General features: G+C 32.3%; 1 pseudogene; it reads left to right on the top strand.

The window, feature by feature from the left end:
- The first annotated feature begins 4678 nt into the window (after positions 1-4678).
- Positions 4679-14863, top strand: LOC114711773 (ent-kaurenoic acid oxidase 2-like; annotated as a pseudogene).
- The last annotated feature ends 4504 nt before the right edge of the window (positions 14864-19367 follow it).

Raw genomic sequence — 19367 nt, 5'->3', positions numbered from 1 at the left:
GCCTCTAGGAGGGTAGAAGAGAATGGGGTGTTAAGATGGTGTATATATGTGTATATATGTGTCTGAATGGTTCATTGAGAGAAGGGGGGGATTGTTAAATGAAGTTATAAATTAAAGGAGGGGTTAGAGTTTTCCTAAATAAAGTTAGAAAGTCATTGGTTTTAAGTTATTGGAGATTTTTAGAAGTTATTAAAGGGTAATTGCTTAATTGGAATATAATGCCAATGAATATTCAAAATGTTCAAAATGTTTGGCCGAATGATATAGGAAATAAAGAAAGTTAAGAATTGATACAAATGTTGAAGTTTGGGGTTTTGTATTAACGATAAGATTGATCGAGATTTCAAAATAATAACTCAAAAGTATTTTGGAGCAATTGTTAAAAAAAAAAAAAGTATTGGGGAAAAGACTAAGAGAAGAGTAAGGAATATACTATTAGTTATAGAATGAAAGCAATGGGAAGTTTTGAAGATTTAATGATTGAATTTAGAACTAAACTTGGTGGCTGTTGTGGGATGAAAGGAATTAAACTAGGAATTGATTTGAAATTCGTTGTTGAGGTTGTTTGAGGTTTCCAAATGGGTGAAATGGATTTGAGGTCGAGGGAGAATTAAAGAAGAATAGAGACATGGATTCATGGAAATGACATTTGAAAAGGGAAGAAAAGGTGAGTTAATTAGATAAAAAGTTATTGTTTGGTTTTGAATAATATGAGCAAATGAAATGTTTAGATGCTTATGGGAAAGAGAAAATGAGAAATCAAGATAGGATGACAAGTTTGAATTGTTGATGTAATATTGGTTTAGGTGTTCAAATTATAAACAGACTAAGAATGAAATTGGAAGGAGAATAAAGGGATTAAAAATATGGTTTATAATCAATGATGATTTTAAGTTATTTAAATGGGGACTTCATATTGTTGATTTGAAGTTGCTACATCAAATGGGGAAAAAGAAATTATTAACTGAAGGGTGTACATAGAAGATTTACCTTGAGATTTGATTGATGGATCTTAAGTGAATTTAATAGAGCATTACATAAAAGAACTTGAGGTGAATAAGGATGAGTATATATGTGTGAGTCAGCCAAAGTTGAAAAAGAAAGATTTGACATGAATTTGATTGTTTGAGGTTTGATTGAGGTTTCCAAATAGTGGTTGGGAATTTTTAACAGGTAGATTAATAACCATGATATTTATAAATTATTTCAAAGGTACACATTAAGAGAACTTTTAATGACACAGCCAATGGTTAATATGGGATAAAAGTTGTAATTAATAGAATTTATGAGAATGGTTATTCGAGGACTAAAAATTTAAAATTAAGGAGATTGAAGGATGTATAGAGGTTGAATTGCTTAGCTTTATTTCCTAGTTGGGTTTCAATATTAATTATATCAATATATTTGTTGTAGCATGTGTCTTGATCAAAAATTAATTAAAAATTAAACTTACTTGATTGGGACTTAAGTAAGCAAACTTGTATGTAAATGGTTAGAATAGGTGGTGACCAGTTACTAAGTAAAGTAACTGCTTGGGTTGAGATAAAAAGAGAGACCTTCCATAGTGAATATATTGAATAAGAAAATTGTCCAGGATGACCAACTATTATGTAAGGGTAGAGATTAAAGAAGATTTGGGATTTAAAGAGAGTTATTTAATTTATTTATTATAGTTGGATCAAGTATTGATCTACCCCTGCGAATATGATAGGTTTTTATATCTGCTCAAGCCCACCAAGAAACCAAAAGGAAAGGAGAACGGTAAGGTTTGAATTGGACAAAGAAGGCCAGGTAGTAGTTTTTTCCTACCTTACATTTATGTATGATTGTTGCATGTCTGTTTATGCCATATTGCTATTCCAAAGTATGATAACATGTAATCCTTAATTCTTTGCATGAGTTATTAGTTGTGATCACGTGCAGCTGAAAGATATGGGGCCTTATGAGCCATTATTTGCGTGGCCTTATGTGCCATTACAAGCGTGGCCTTATGAGCCATTATTTGGGCAGCCTTATGAGCCATTGTATGTACAGCCTTATGTGCTGTTGGTTGCGCATCAGCTAATCAATCTGACTATGTGTCATTGCACTTAAATGTTTTTTATGCATAGCTTGCAAGGTTATGTTCCGCGTAGCTTGTTTTGCATACTTTATGTAATCTGCATATGTGTTTGATGGAAATTACTACTATGAGGATTCTTTAGAATCTCCCTCTCCCATTCATGATGAACCGCGAAAGCTAGTACCTCGAAGGATAAGGAGGTTGTTTAAGAAGAAGGTAAGCTGGTTGAAGAGCAGAGATGCATACTATATTCTGTACTTATTAAGTAGAATATTTTGATAAGTTAATAATTGTACTATTTTATATGTCACATGGGTAAATAACTTTACATGCTTTATGTAAATATTATTTTGTATCCTCCATAAAGAGGAGAGCACTGTCAAGTGAGGTATGTACTGTTAACCAAGATGGTTACTATATTTTTAACATAATAGTATGAGATTGCATAGTATGAAATCATTCAAGGTGATAATAGATTAAGTTGAATGCGGGGTTGATTGTGGATCACTCTTCTATTATTCTAAAGGTTTGAAATGTTTGATCGACGGATTCCAATGTTGAAAGAAAAAAAAATTTCTGTCTTTTTCCCAAGTTAGTGATTCACAGACGTTAAAATGACCCTATTAGTATATAAAAGTTAGGTGTTGCACCCATGATTTTTTTCATGAAATTACTAAAATACCCCTTGTCAAAACAAAAAAGTTAAGGGTAAAAAATACCCATGAACTTGCATCAAAAGTTTACCAAATACTATATAATTTTTAATCAAAGTATGAAAATATCCCCAATCTCAAGAGGTTATCATAGTAGAGGGTATGTGTTAGAGACTATTAATTATAATAAATTTTTATAATTAAAATAACTAATGTAAAAAAGACTAAGCTTAAATTGAACTACCCTTTAAATATAAGTTATTTATATTCCAATCTTTTCTTTTAATAGACATTAGAGGTATCTTTAGAAAATAAGTTGTTTGTACTAATAGCATATGGAGTTATAAAAATCAGCCAATTGTTATAGTTATTATATTAATTGTTATGGCTCAAAATATTTTAATAGGATAAATGTTATACATAGTAATTAAATATCTTTTTGTAACTCATCATGTTTTATATAACATCATTATTGTTTATTCCGGAGTGGTTTAATTCCATAGAATTGTTGAATGAAGTTTAAAAAAAAGTAAATATTTACATTTTAATCCTTTGAGTAGTATTTATTTGATATTTTCATATTTTTAATTCAATTAAAAAAATTACTTAATTCTAGAAAAAAATTAAATGAGGGTGTTCCAAAGTTTAATTGAAATAAAGAATATGAATCCATCTGATAAAAAGGTGGGCTTTTTTCTTAAAAAGGAGATGAGCCAAAAAGACTATTGACAAGTTAAAGGGAGATGGTGGTTTTTTTTTTTTTCCTTTCTAGGGATATTTTAATACTTTTATTAAAAATAGTGGGTTCTATTATCAAAAGTGGATTTAAATTTTCTCAAAGAATTAAATATAAATGTAAAAAAGAATTCAGATTAACTTTTTAATTTGATAATATAGACTGGGAAATAAAAATTTATTATAATTAAATCTCTAACACATTCTAATGTAATAGCCCTTCAAGATTTGGATATTTTTATTCTTTTATTAAAAATTATATAGTGTTTGGTGAACTTTTGGTATAAGTTCATAGGCAGTTTTGACCTTTAACTTTTTTTCGTTAGGGGTATTTTGGTATTTTCACTAAAAAAATTGTGGGTCCTATTGCTAAAAAAATGGACATTAACGGTGTTGACATTATTGGCTTTTTTTTTTAAACTTCGATTGGTAGATTTGAATCCAAAGAAAGTTCATAATGTTAGGTGAACTTTTGGTATATTTTTAGGGTATTTTTGATCCTTAACCCAGACAAATTTGACTTCATCATTTACTGTCCATCGTATATTAGCATCAATAAATCAATACGCTCGTATTACCTATAAGTCATTTATCAAACTTTGCACAACATATATACAAGTGTCTCTTGTTATATACTACTCTGTCCCTTATTATAATATCTAATTTTTTGAATAGGTCTGTCGCTTTTTATAAGATCCTTTTTAAGTCTGTCTAAACATTTAATGCAATATTACTTATTTTACCTCTAATTTAATGTATTTAATACATTCTCTTTCTTCATTTATCTCACTATTACTCTCTTATATTTACCCATTTATATATAAGGGTATATTTGAAATTTGACTAATTTTAACTGTTTTCTTAAACCATACAATTTAGTTAAAAGGATCTTATAATAAGGGACATAGAGAGTAAATAAAATGAATATAAGGAAGTTAAAAGGTGTAATTATGTACAGTATTTTTGTTATGAATATAACAAGAAATTAATCTCCATGCATCTTTTATTTTCGAAGAATGGATTGGATTTTGAAATAGAAAATTGAATAATGAAATTTGAAAACGTTTCATGGGGAGATGAATGAGAAGGTAAGATTATAATTTACCAGAACGAGGACTAATTAGTTTGTTGAGAGTAATATAAATAGAGAAGAACACAAGAACAGAGACCTACAACTGTCCTCGAGCTACTACTCTTCTAACAATAGTTCTACCCTATAGCCATTGAAATGCGTCCCTTGATGCTGGGCGCAGCAATCTTTGGTGGTCTTGTGGTGCTAACATGGCTTTTTCAGAATGTGAATTAGGGGATCCATGAGCATCCTTTAGGTGATAAGAAATATTCTTTGCCTCCAGGCGATATGGGATTGCCTATCATTGGCAATATGTAGTCTTTTCTCTTGGCTTTCAAGTCTGATCATCCTGATTCCTATGTCAATTCTTTTGGCAAAAATTCAGTATATATACTCTCTCTCCCCCCCCCCCCACAAATATGATTTTTGATTTAATGATTGGATAATAATTATGCAGATACGGTGACACTGGCATATACAAGGCATTGATATTTGGCTTTCCAAGTGTTATCGTGACAACACCAGAAGGATGCAAAAGGGTTATGATGGACGATGACAAATTTAAGCCTGGTTGGCTAACTTCCAACAGTAGAGCTAATGGGGAAAAAAAAATTATTCATTTCAATCCCTTATGAGGAACACAAGCGTTTAAGGCGTCTAACTTTTGCCTCTATCAATGGCATGGACGTGTTGTCATTTTACTTGACCAAAATTGAAGATATTGCCAAATCTTCACTGGAGAATTAGAGTAAGATGGGAGACATTGTGTTTCTCACTGAGTTAGGAAGATTCACGTTTCGCATCATCATGCATATTTTCTTCGGCTCTGAGGGAGAAAGTGTGATGCATAATCTGGAAATGGAGTACACAGACCTAAATCTTGGTGTTAGGGCTATGCAAATAAATATTCCAGGATTTGCATATCATAAGGCCCTCAAGGTATGCATGTATGGATATATGGTTCTACTCTACAATTAGATTTGCACTTTGCATGTATTGATCCGTCTGAACCTTTTACTTGAAATTATGCCTGCTTTTATTGGTTGTTTTCCAGGCTAGGAAAAAAACTAGTGGCTGTATTTCATAGTGTAGTTGATCAACGGAGAAAGGAAGTGAAGGAAAATGTTCATTATAAAAAATCTAGAGACATGATCCATGGCCTTGTGAATGCAGAAGATGAAAATGGAAACAAATTGGATGACGAGCAAATCATTGATACTAGGTTAATGTATTTGAATGCTAGTCATGAATCTTCAGGTCACACCACAATGTGGGCAACAATTTACCTACAACAACACCCTGAAATTTTCCAAAAGGCTAAGGTACCCTGAATTTGCTCTTCTAGTTCCACAATATTGTAAAGTTATGGAGAATTTATGTTAAACTATATGCTATTTTAAAATTAAGTTGCAATTGAATCCAAATAATAATTTCTTTTACCTAGAAGAAGATTAATATTATAATGTGATTTTCACTCAAAGATTTTAGCTTGTGTTATTGTGTGGACTGGGCAAGAAGAAATCATAAGAAGAAGGCTTCCAACAGAGACTGGGTTGACAATCAAGAAAATTCGACAAATGGAATACCTTTCTAGAGTATGTATATCAATCTAACACATTCACACTCACACTAGCACACATGTATGATTTGCATTAGCAAACTATTCTACAAACATTAAACTAACACCACATGCTATAAATTTGTTCACTTGCATATATACGTGATTGATGAAGCTATGTGTTTGGTTTTTCAGGGTAGCAAAATCAGGTGTGACTATCAATGGTTGCTTCCAATCCTTTTTACTAAGTCATTTTGTTCTAATTCATCACAAGGCTTGAATTTAACTTTGTTTGTGGAACTACTAACTAATTTGAAATTGTACAGGCTACCTTGTTCCGAAAGGATGGAGAGCCCTTGTTTGGTTTAGGACTATTCATTATGATCCCAAGATATAGACAAAACCCATGGAATTCAATCCTTCTCGATGGGATGTGTGTTGCATGGATACCTTTTCACATCTAACATTATATATTTCTAGTAACATTAATGTTTTGTTACAACCAATGATTAAAGAACCGGACCGGACCGGACGGTCGGACCGGTTGAACCGTCGCCCAGACTCGTTAACGGCTCGGTTTGGACCAAAAAACCGTTCACATAGTTGAGCCGGATTGGACCGGAGTTGAGCCGTTATTAAACCGGAAACCGGAGTTGGACCGGGAACCGGGGCGGTTTTCAGAAAACCGGACGGTTTTTTAGCCTAACTGAAAAATACTAAAAAATTTAAAAAAATAGAAGAAAAATAAAAAAATTGATCCCCTTAAATATCCTAATATACTTTTAGACTATTTATAACCATATAGTATTATTTCATTGAAAATTTCATATATTGTGGTGTTAAAATCGTGAGTCGCTAGTCTTTTTGTTTCGATATTTGGTCTATCTTTTAAAAAAATATTTTGATTTGAATGAATTGATAATTTGTAATATCATTAAATATTTTAAACATACATAAATTTAAATATATAAGGTTTTAGTCCATTTTCAATGATTTCATTATAATTTTAGATTATTTAAATGCATTTCTAAATTATTTAATAATTTGATATTTTCATATATACTAATTATATGTATATAATATTGTTTTAAATTAATTATTACGTCACCGGTCTAACCAAACGGTCCGACCGATCCAACCGATTGAACCATGACCCGTTGATCTTTCCGGTTCGACTTCCGGTCCGGCTTTTAAAACATTGGTTACAACAATGTCTTTTAAACATTATTTTTATGCTTGTGTATTATAGAATTTTATCCCAAAAGCAACGGAGTTTATGCCATTTGGAGCAGGAAGTAGACTGTGTCCTGGAAATGAGCTTGCAAAGCTGGAAATTATCGTGTTTTATCATCACTTCCTTCTCAATTATCGGTACATGCACTCTCATTAACTTGTCAATTACAGGTTAATGTTATAACTAATAGGATAAACAATCAATTTTTGATGTAACTAATGAATGTTTTGGTTTGTATGAAAGGCTTGAACGACTGAATCCCAAGAGTCCTGTGATGTACCTTCCACACACAAGGCCTGTTGATAACTGTGTGGTGAGGGTTCATAAAATCTCTGAAGTATAATCAGCTTGAAGTGATTATCATTCTAGTATGGGATCTCTCATATCATGGTTGATATTTTAATTGGCTTTTTAGGTCCTTATGTTAGTATTTGATATATGTAGTAGCACTCAGGAAACTATATCCTAGGAGTGCAATATATTATATAATGAATAAGGAAAAATATATCTTCACAGGACAACATATTATATAATAAATGTTGTCGTTTGTCTTATATTATAGGAAAAACTAATATGGAGGTCCTTATAATTTATCTTAATTTTTAATTAGGTCCTTAGGATTTTTTTTTTCTTTTTGTTGAGTCCTTTAAGTTTTCACGATTAAACCAGTTAGTCCCTCTTGTTCAACAACTAGCAGAGTCCAAATTTCTGTTAGAAAGGAGTGAGGTGGCAACAGCTGTAAAAAGTTTTGACAACTAGATTGCTACTAAGCACCCCTTGAGTTCCATCATCATCTCTGGCCAAGCGAGATTCATTGTACTCGGTTCTACGCTTTCTGCTAGTGCCCTCTTTCTCTCTTGAATGCTTGTGTGCTCTCTCTCTTGAATGTTTCTGTGCTCTCTTTTTTTGCATTCAGTTCTACGCACTCTCTCTTCTCTCTCTTCCCCTCTCTCTCTTCTGTGATTGCATTCAATTCTTGCACTCTGCTTGTGCACTCTCCCGCCATTGTTTATCTTTTGGTGTGCTTTAGTCCCCTCAAGGCATATAGGTGAATTTGAATTTAGTTCTCAAAAAATAACGCGTAGAGAAGCTCTCTCGCCATTATTTCTTTATCTCGCTGTTGTTATTTATCTTTTTGTATGCTTCACTTCCAAGTCTCCTCTAATTGGGTTCCACTTCTGTATGTGTGTTGGAAAAGAAGGTTTCATACATATATAGCCGCACATTTAGAAAGGATTCTAATTTGGCAGCTTGTTTCATACTTGACTAGTTCCAAGTTCAGAATTTTATCATATTTTTGTTTGACCAGACTTGTAATTCAAAATTTGCCATATAAAAAATCAAAAAAAATCTTCCCATACAAAGTTGCCCCAACCTTCCCATTAGGTGCCTTGGGTTTGAAAGACGCACTAATGCATAATGACAAAATATGCATCAGATCATCGATGAGTTTTCATAACCTTAGAATTTATGCAAAAGCCATCTTCAAGCCCATAGAGGATTTCCCCTTTAGCACCTTCGACCGCTTGTGTCGCTGGTCTAAAATTTTCTCTTCAAACACGATTTGCGCCAAAGCCATCTTTAGCCTTGATCTTTTGTGCTCTTACTCTTTTGAAGAATCAAGTGGCGACTTTACTTGCTTTTCTACAGAAGAATTCAATGATCTCCCTTCTAGCCCCAAACCCTAGCTTGTTCCAACTTCCAAGCAGCTTTTGCCTTTCGTTCTCTGCACCCCGACTTGGCTCCAACCTTGTGTTTGCTCAATCCATGTTGCATTCTATGTCCATACATGTGCTTAATCAGATCTTATTTAGCACCACATCATCTTTGTCAAGTTTAACTAACAGCATGTGAAAGACTTTTTAAACGGAAGGACTAACGCAATTAACTGAGCAAACAATAAGCACTTGATAAAAAGAAAAGAAAAAAAACTCTAAGGACCTAATTAAAAACTAAGAAGGATCTCCACATTAGTTTTCCCTACATTCTATCCTTTGCACATCCACGTGTTTTGAACTCTATTGGATATATGCTTTGATATTGAATAAAAAAAAATAATGATAAGAAAACTATATTCTGAGATATAATCCAAAAAAAATTGTTACATAATATATTTTGTAAATTTCATTTTGCATTGATTAATTTAAAATTTTGATATTTTTAGTTAATTTTTAAATTACCCACAAGTTTTCTTTCCATTTATTTATTATTTATTCTTACACGTACCAAACATGACCAAGCTTAGTTTTTTCATCTACTTAGCTAACCCATGAAATGATACATAATTATCTAAGATGATCTACACCATGAATTTTTCCCCATATATATATATATATATATATATAATATTTGGCTAGGTTGCCACTTTGTAGTTTAAAAAAAAAAAAATCTAAAGTATGATTATTATCCTCCGCATATGATATATTCTAAGCTTTAGTATATTGAAATTACTTTTTCAATTTAGAAATATAAGTGTCATTTTAGTTTTTTAGTATAATGTAATTGAGTGAATTTTCATAAGCATCATCATCAAATTAATACACCATGACGCCAAAGATTTTGTATGTAAATAATCTTTTTAGTTGTGTTATCTTAGCTTGGATGAGAACTTATCATTTTCATTCATTTACTAAACACGTGGATGAGAACTTATCATTTTCATAAGTATTTATTCATTTACTTTCTTTAATTTTTGTTCTCGATCATATTGGAATTATTTTATTTTGATTTAGATTTGTAATATTAGCACGAGTTTGTAGCAAGTTCGTGTAAGGCATATGTCAATCCTTAAAGCTTGGTTACTTATCATAGTGATGTAGGAAATTTTTGTTGTTACTCTATAATATAATGTTATGTATACAGATTCACCAATTATTTTATCTATGCGTTAAAGCTTATTCTTCGTCATAAATTCCAATTTAACATCAGCAAATGTCTTATTTATATACTATGCCTCTTTTGCTTTCCTATCGGTTGGAGAACCATCCTAGCCTAATATCTATATAGGCTAGAATAATGACAAGGTGTCATGTTTACTAAGTCTGATTTTTACGTAAGGCAGCCTATGGCCAAAAATTAATATTATGAAGTATAAATATACACAACGACAAAGAAATTAGGCGAAAAAACTTAAAATAGTAGATAGTGGACCCGATATTAGCGTAGCAGCGAAATTAGTGTCTTTTTTTTTTTGGGAAAATCACTAACAGGTCCCACAGAAGGCAATTTATTACTCTGAGGTCCCACGAAATATCAAAATCACTGATAGGTCCCAAGGGACCTCAGAGTAATATTTTCGTTTTGTAAAATGACATTATTGCCCCTTATATTCCAGATTCACATTTGCTCTGTCATTACGATTTACAACCTCAGCAGTGACTATTAACAACCTAATGAGAGGGCGTTAACAACCCTAGCAGTATCCGTTAACAACTTACTTTATAGAATTATATAACCTCTACATAAGAGTAAATTATAACCAAATACTATAATACAACAACTTTAACATTAAAATGAGAAGCTTTTTGATATCATTAAGAATTTTAACTAGATCCAATAGGATTATAGTAATATTTTAATGTGAATATCCATTTACAATCTCAACAGCGATTATTAACAACCGAATGAGAGGGCATTAACAACCTAAACAGTATCCGTTAACAACTTACTTTATAGAATTATATAACCTCTGCATAAGAGTAAATTATAACCAAATAGTATAATACAACAATTTTAACACTAAAATGGGAAGCTTTTTGATATCATTAAGAATTTTAACTAAATTCAATAGGATTATAGTAATATTTTAATGCGAAGATCCATTTACAACCTCAATAGCGACTATTAACAACCGAATGAGAAGGCATTAACAACCTAAACAGTATCCGTTAACAACTTACTTTATAGAATTATATAACCTCCGCATAAGAGTAAATTATAACCAAATAATATAATACAACAACTTTAACACTAAAATGGGAAGCTTTTTGATATCATTAAGAATTTTAACCAAACCTAATAGGATTATAGCAACATTTTAATGCGAAAATCCATTTACAACCTCAACAGTAAGTATTAATAACCTAAGGAGAACTGTTAACAACCTTAGCAGTGTCTGTTAACAACTAACTTTATCGGATAATATAACTTCTAACTATAACTAACTAAACTATAACTAAATAGTCTTAAAGTTAATCTTATATAGTTGTTAGAGGTTATATTATCCTATAAAGTCAATTGTTAATAGATACTGCCTAGATTGTCAACAGCTCTCTTTGGGTTATTAATACTCACCATTGAGGTTGTAAATGGATCTTCGCATTAAAATGTTGCTATAATCCTATTGGGTTTAGTTAAAATTCTTAATGATATCAAAAAGCTTCCCATTTTAGTATTAAAGTTGTTGTATTATACTATTTGGTTATAATTTACTCTTATGCGGAGGTTATATATTCTATAAAGTAAGTTGTTAACTAATACTGCTTAGGTTGTTAATGCCCTCTCATTCGGTTGTTAATAGTCACTGTTGAGGTTGTAAATGGATCTTCGCATTAAAATATTACTATAATCCTATTGGATATGGTTAAAATTCTTAATGATATCAAAAAGCTTCCCATTTTAGTGTTAAAGTTGCTGTATTATATTATTTGGTTATAATTTACTCTTACGTAGACGTTATATAATTCTATAAAGTAAGTTGTTAACGGATACTGCTAGGGTTGTTAACGCCCTCTCATTAGGTTGTTAATAGTCGCTGCTGAGGTTGTAAATCGTAATGACAGAGCAAATGTGAATCTGGAATATGAGGGGCAGTAATGTCATTTTACAAAACGAAAATATTACTCTGAGGTCCCTTGGGACCTGTCAGTGATTTTGACATTTCGTGGGATCTCAGAGTAATAAATTGCCTTCTGTGGGACCTATTAGTGATTTTCTCTGTTTTTTTTTGGGTAATAAATGGAAGTCGTTAATTCTAAGTCTTAATTACTAATTATATTCTCTCTATTTCATTACCAAAGATTAAACATTCATGTTGTGCTAGAATAGCCAGGATTAGAGAAATAGGAAGTGACAAGGGAATAAAAGCCAAACACGTTTACTACGTTGAAGGACTCTGTCACAACCTACTCAATGTCAGTCAAAGTGCTCATAAAAACAACTGGATAATTTTTGATTCAGAGGAATGTATGATCATCAGCAAGGATGACCTACTACTTAAGAAGGAAGAACTGAATGTGAAGTTGAGAGCTCTAAGGGCCAGTAGCTACTATACTATTCAAATAGATTCAAAACTCTCTAAAAACTGTTTTGTAAGTAAAAATGATGAAAGTTGGCTTTGGCATAAATGTCTTGTTCACGTAAATATGAATCAACTTTCAAAATTAATTAAAGAGGATTTAGTTATTGGTTACCTAAAATTCAATCTGAACATAAGATTATCTGTGATGCTTGCCAGAATGGTAAACAAACGAAGTCCTATCTTAAATCAAAGAAGACAGTCTCAACTGAAAGACCACTTCAAATGCTTCTTATAGATTTGGTTGGTCTATTAAGAGTTAAAAGTTTTGGTGGAAACTTATACACTCTTGTAATAGTTGATGACTATTCAAGATTTACTTGGACTGTATTTTTTTCTCGAAGGACGAGACTTTTAGTGCATTCGTTGTTTTTGCTAAAAAGGTCTAAAATGAGAAAGGTATATCTATTGTGTCAATCAGGACTGATCATCGAGGAGAATTCAAGAACAATAAGTTTGCAGTTTACTGTGATGAACATGGGATCAATCATAACTTCTCAGCTCTAAGAATATCTCAGCAAAATGGAGTTGTGGAAAGAAAGAATAGAGTGCTCATGGAGATGGTCAGAGCAATGCTGAATAAAAAAGGAATATCTCAAGTATTCTGGGCAGAAGCCATGAGTATGGCCTGTTATATCTCCAACAGAGCATACATCAGAACATTGCTCGGGAAGACCCTATACGAACTGTACAAAGAAAGGAAGCCGAACCTAGCTCATCTGAAGGTCATTGGAACCAAATGCTACATCTATAACAACAACAAAGAAAATCTTGGAAAATTCGATCTTAAAGCTAATGAAGGTTTATTTCTGGGTTATTCTAATCGTAGTAAGGCTTATAGAGTATTTAATAAAAGAACTTTTACTATTGAAGAATCAATTCACGTTGTGTTTACTGAAACTAATTCAATTTCAAAACCTCTAGATGATGACACTGAGATTGTTCAAGATCTTGAAAAATTGAATCTAAACAAATTTTCTAACAAAATGCCTTTTGTGAAAAACAAAGAGAATAAAGATAATTCAAATAAAATGTTTTCTCAAGATAATCTAGATCAACCTAAGGCTTGGAGATATAAAAAGACCATGCTATAGACCAAGTCATTAATGAAGTCAATAAAGGGGTTAAAACCCGGAGACAAGTGTTTAATGAAGTGCGTTTCTCTGTATTTATTTCAAATATTGAACCAAGTAATGTTGATGAAGCTCTATCTGATGAATTTTGGATAGGAGCCATGCAGAAAGAGCTGAACCAATTTGAGAGGAATCAAGTTTGGGACTTGGTACCCTGACCTAATGACCATCCAGTCATAGGCACCAAATGGGTATTCAAGAATAAGCTCGATGAATCTGCACAAATGATCAGGAATAAGGCTAGATTAGTTGCTATATACTATAATCAAGAAGAAGGTATTGTTATGAGGAAACATATGCTCTAGTACCTAGATTAGAAGCCACACGAGTACTCTTAGCCTCTGCATGTATAAAAGATTTCAAATTATATCAAATGGATATTAAAAGTACCTTTTTAAACGGTTACATTATGGAAGAAGTTTTCATTGAACAATCCCCTAGTTTTGAAGACCCAAATCTTCTTGATCATGTTTATAAATTGGAAAAGACTTTATATGGATTGAAACAGGCACCTAGAGCGTGGTATGAACATCTTAGCAATTTTTTGATAGAAAAAGGTTTTGAAAGAGGCAAAGTTGATGCAATACTTTTCATAAAACGAAATAAAAAGATACTCTTAATAGTTCAAATCTATGTAGATGATATTCTATTCGGTTCTACTAATGAAGATCTTTGCCAAGAGTTTGCTAAGTTAATGCAGGGAGAATTCAAGATGTCTATGATGGAAGAATTGAACTTCTTTCTTGGATTACAGATCAAACAAAGGAAGAATGACATATTTATATCACAAACAAAGTACCTAAGAGAGCTTATAAAGAAATACGGACTGGATCAGGTAAAAGGTGCAAATACTCCAATGAGCTTAACAATTTCTTCAGATGTAGATGAGAAGGGTAAGGATATGAATTTAACTAAGTATAGAGGAGTGATTGGATCACTACTCTATCTCATAGCAAGCACACCAGATATCCAATTCAGCGTAGGGATGTGTGCTAAATATCAGTCAACTCCCAAGGAATCACATGAAGAAGCTATCAAGAGAATTCTTAGATATCTTACTGAAACACCAAATCTGGAAAGATGGTATCCAAAGAAAGGAGCAAAATACTTAATGGGATAATTAGATACTGACCATGGAGGTTACAAAACAGAGAGAAAGAGTATGAGTGGACAATGTTAATTCCTCGAAGGGTGTCTAGTCTCATGGTCAAGTAAGAAAGAAAACACCATAGCCATATCTTCTATAGAATCAGAGTATGTTACCACCATAAGCTACTATACTCAGATACTATGGTTAAAACAGTAATTACAAGATCTGGGAATCAAGTTGCAAGAAATCCCAATCCTTTGTGATAATATGAGTACAATCAATTTATCAAAGAATCCTGTTCTTTATGCCCAAACCAAACACATTAATGTAAGACATCACTTCATTCGAGATCGTGTTTAAAAGAAAGATATGAAACTGGAATTCATTCCTACTGAATATCAAGTTGTAGACATCTTCACGAAACCCCTTGATCAATAAAAGTTCAACTACTTCAGACGCAAATTAGGGAATGGTAAATCCCATGAAATTCTATAATATCTCTTGATTTTGGGTATTTAGATTTAATGTTTTTTATGATCAGAAAGCTAACTTAAGCATCAGAGTATATAGAAATTTTCTTTGTAGGAAACTCTATTTTGACTTTGAAAAATAGAGATAAATAGAGGAGCAGATATTTGAAGAAGAGATCAATAATTAGAGTTCAAAAATTGCTCTATTTATCGATCACTTGATCGATAATAGCATTTATGGATTAGATCATCAATTATTGACGCATGTGGAAAATGACACTTAGCAAATTATGGATAACATGTTTGATAATCTAGATTATGAAACACATGATTGATCAACTGAGAGAAGATTTTGTGGCCAAGCAAAAAAGCAGTTTAAAAGGTAACTTTGCTCGATCATCTGATCACACCTTGCTTTTATCGATAAGATTATCGATCATCATAAGCAGGTATGGTTTCTGACTGCAAATTATCCGTAATATGTTTGATTATATGCTTGTTCGATAACATGTTCCATAATTGTTCATCATGTTCTTATGTTTTGCAAAATTATCAATCTATTAATCGATCATGCACATAGATAATTTGATTGATAATTCTAAGTGTTTTTAAGTGTAGAAATTTGAAATTCCCTCGTTAGTTTCAAAACCCTAACTCGACAACCATTACCCCTGTTTTCTAGCAACAGTCAAAATCTCTCCTGTTTCTTTAAATTTCTCACAAAACTTAATACAGAAACACCTTCTAAGCTCTTTCGATCACTCTAAACCCATTCTCTCTCAAAAATCACTGAACATTTCTCTTAGAAACCAATATTACACAGAAATGGCCCAAGTTAAGCAACCTGGTTCAAGTCAAGAAGAGAGCACTGAAAAGCAGGCTCCATCAAAGGAACCAACACCATCAAGTGCCAAAACAAAGTACAGACCCAAGGTTCGACAAGACAAAACCTCAAAGGAGTGGCACACTGAAAATTTGAGAGAGTCAGTCGCAAGGCTTTTCTCAACAAACACCGAGCAAGAGAGAGACTCAGTCAAAATCCAAGCAACTTGTAGTGTCTGAAGGATCAAAAACTAAATCTGATGAAGAGATTTCAGTTCAGAAACCTGTGGATGCTACTCTTGGTTTGACATTACCTAAGCAGCCTAAAAGGAAGAAACAGAGGGCTATTGAAGGGGTTGGAAAATTAGATGAGGATGTCAATATGGGTAAATATAAAACCAATTTTGCCACAAGAAAAATTTACCCAGTAGTGTCTGTGGATTTGGACATGTTAAAGACAAATGAGAAAATAAAATTGGATCTATCTGAGCCTATGGAATACTACAACAATTGGTTAAGTAAAAGAAAGGATTACTATCTAGAGGTGGTAAGGAGATTTTACTGCAATATGGAGGTAAATGATACATATAATGAAGAGGGAAACTTGAGAAAAAGTTTCATTATCACTAAGCTCAAAGGTCAAACAATTACTCTAGACCTAGTAAAGATTAATGAGTTATTGGGTACTGAGGAACATGTAAGAGGGCCTAAGATGAATGCTGTAAAGGCCTACAAAATACTAATGTAGAGTGATGCCTACCCTAGAGAGCTCAATTTCCCTTCTAGCCAAATGTGTGATTATTTTCAGATAATCCACTATATTTACTCCAGAGCATAGTCAATAAGTTTAGGAGCTTTTCACATTTGACCCAAGAGGATTATCTATTACTGGCAAGAATCATAAGTGGAGAAAATATCAATATAGGGGCACTGATTTGTAGTGAAATAAAGAATTTCACTCTTTTCAAGTCTAAAGCCACCTCCATGCCTTACCCTCAACTTGTTTCCTATTTTCTCTAAGTGCATAACATTGCACATTTGGAACTTGGAGACACCAAAGAGAAAATACCTATTTTTGAAACCACTCAACTAAATAAGATGAGGATTCCACTGCCCTTCCAACCAGCTCAAAAGAAGGCAGAGAAAGGGAAAGGGAAACAACCAGCCACTAGTGTCTCAAGGGGTTAAGATAAAGCTCAATCCTCTATAGACCCAACCCAGACCTTTGCACTATCATTCCATAGAGCTTCCATATAAGGATTGTTTCAAAGTGAACTTCAAGCCTTTAAGAGCAAATTGTATAATACTGCTAAAGAATATGGAGAAATTTTTGACAAGAAATTTGAGGAGCTTTACACTATCTTGGATCTTCACAGGCAAGCAATGGCGGTTTTGGAAAAAAAAGTCTCTTAAAGATTTGATGTTGTGGACAAGGAGTTTAAGGAGCTTAAGAGTCTGGTCACCTCACTCTTTGTCAATTTCTCTGCACCTGGCACCTCATTCACTTATGAGGACCTATTCACTCATCCATCTATACCATCCTCTACTAAACCCAAATCTTCCCAAATTCCTTCTCCAAGTCCTCTCCACTGTATCTACCTTTCCTCCTTCACCATCAACCACTGTTCCTACGTCAACCTCCCTAGCCATCATACCTGTCTCTTATTCTCAACCTCCCCCACCTATCCCTCAAGCTCTCTCTCCAATCTCTCAACTCTCTCCTCTTCCCATTCCTTTCACTCGACATACTCTTCTTATTCCCTTTACCCCATCTGATGCTAATAGAAAAGGGGAGAAGAATGCAGATCTAGATTAGTTTTTCTTTTTTGTGTTATTGTTTAACTTTGACTCTCTGTTAATGACCTAATGATTCTTTTGACATTTAAATATTACTTAATAGTTTATCAGTTCTTTACCTCTATTATTATTTCTGCGATTTTATTTTGGCAATTGGTTACTTCTGTGATTTAAGTTCTAAATGTAACTGTTGTTTTATCATTATTAAAAAGGGAGAGAATGTTAGATTTAAGGTTTGATGAAAACAAAATGAATAGTTAAGTTCCTCTACATAACTATTAAATTGTTATTCGATCATGTGTTAGATCATTGGGTTGATCGAACACATGTTAGATAAATGACTGAATGTTGTGAGTTTAAGTATTGTTAAGTTTTATCGATTACGTGTTACATAATTACTATTCTAGATAACCTATTATATAAATATGTTCTTCGATCACCTTATCGATCACCAATAGTCTTGCTCGAATTTAGTTACTATTAGTAAATTATCAATCACTTGATCGATAAATTGGATGTTCGATAAGCTATCAGGTTAAAAAGGTAACTTTCTCTTTGTTGACAAATAATTATCGATGACCTTATCGATAAATGAGGTTATTGATCACATTTCAGATAAATAGTAAGTCCCATTCATCTAAATTCTATTCAGAATACTTTATGAGTTACCGACCACTTTATCGATAATCATACTTATCAATAACTTATTGTAAAACTATCTAAGTCTATTTTGCTACAATGTTCGATAACCTGTTTGATTAAGCTTCTCTTAGTCTTACTCAATTTCAAGTTTTATTCTGTCAATTATCGATATGTGATCAATAAATGCACTTATTGATCATTTAATCGATTAATGTCAAGTTTTCTTTACTTACTCTGTCTAAGTCTTTCCGACAGCTTTTCAGATAATATGTTTGATCAAGTCCTTATCAATAACGTTTTAGATAAATTTGGTTAAAATGATTTTCTATACTTACTTCAATGATCGATAAACTGTTTGATCAAGTGAATTATCGATAATCTGTTCCATGAAGTACAAACACATTTCTTTTAAACTGTTCTTCATGATATTTCTTAGAGAATATGATATAATTATCTTTAAACTTTTCTTAGCCTTCATTAATCATCTTAATTTCTTATAAAAGGTAGAGAAGGCACCTGTTTCAATTTATAAGCTTTTTAGATGAATTTTCTTGATTATATTTCACCATTTATTGATAACCTTCTCTATAAAGTGTATGATCTATAATAACTTTGATAAGTAAGTCTTTTATTTAGATTAGCTTCCTTTTCTATTAATCTATAACTTTATCAATTAAAGGCTTATCGATCAGATCTTTGATAAAATTTGATAAAATTGATTCTTTGATTATCTGATTCTTGATTTATGATTTTCATTTCCTGGATTAAATCCAGAGATCATCATTTCTTCTATTATTCATTCT

Source organism: Neltuma alba, unplaced genomic scaffold (genome assembly GCF_004799145.2).
Source record: "Neltuma alba isolate B1F8T4 unplaced genomic scaffold, ASM479914v2 tig00011318_pilon, whole genome shotgun sequence".
Lineage (NCBI taxonomy): Eukaryota > Viridiplantae > Streptophyta > Magnoliopsida > Fabales > Fabaceae > Neltuma > Neltuma alba.
This window is presented reverse-complemented; position numbering and strand designations above follow the sequence as displayed.